This window comes from Denticeps clupeoides, chromosome 1 (assembly GCF_900700375.1).
Source record: "Denticeps clupeoides chromosome 1, fDenClu1.1, whole genome shotgun sequence".
NCBI classification, from domain to species: domain Eukaryota; kingdom Metazoa; phylum Chordata; class Actinopteri; order Clupeiformes; family Denticipitidae; genus Denticeps; species Denticeps clupeoides.
The window spans coordinates 18,503,561-18,504,280 of record NC_041707.1 but is presented as its reverse complement, the minus strand read 5'-3'; the positions used below and the strand labels follow the sequence as shown (position 1 = coordinate 18,504,280).

Genomic DNA, 720 nt, shown 5'->3' with positions numbered 1-720 from the left:
GTTACAAAGCTACACAAATGAAGTGAAGTGATTGTCACATGTGATACACAGCAGCACAGCACACGGTGCACACAGTGAAATTCGTCCTCTGCATTTAACCCATCACCCTGAGTGAACAGTGGGCAACCATGACAGGCGCCCGGGGAGCAGTGTGTGAGGACGGTGCTTTGCTCAGTGGCACCTCAGTGGCACCTTGGCGGACCGGGATTTGAACCGGCAACCTTCTGATTACGGGGCCGCTTCCTTAACCGCTAGGCCAACACTGCCCCAAAATGAACTGCACGGTCTACTATCTGCATTCAATAGACACACGACGAGGATGGGATTCGAACCCATGCCTGCAGAGCACAATGGATTGGCAGTCCATCGCCTTAACCACTCGGCCACCTCGTCACGTTTAATAAAATGAAATGAAAATGTCCATTCACACATGGACACGTGTGTGTGTGTGTGTGTGTGTGTGTGTGTGTGAGATTGAATGTTTATGCAACCTTAAAAGCCCTCTCTCTCATGTCCCCCACCCTCAGCCCTCCCCAGCGAGAGCATGCAGCAGACTGCGGCAGCTAATTAAATCAATCTGAGATAATGGAGTGCAATTGCGGTGTCTGGCTGGGCCCATCTTCTGCAGTAAATACCTTTGGGTTCCCGCCTCTTTTGAATCTGTTAGTGTTTCTACTTCCAGGAGCCTCAATCCCCACAGCAGCCATTTGGAGTAGTGAT

The 720-nt window shown here is 50.8% G+C and overlaps 1 non-coding gene across 1 annotated transcript; it reads right to left on the bottom strand.

Moving 5' to 3' along the window:
* Positions 1-311: 311 nt before the first annotated feature.
* On the bottom strand, positions 312-393 carry trnag-gcc (transfer RNA glycine (anticodon GCC)). Its single transcript has one exon. It is a non-coding gene; the product is annotated as a tRNA-Gly (tRNA).
* Positions 394-720: the final 327 nt, after the last annotated feature.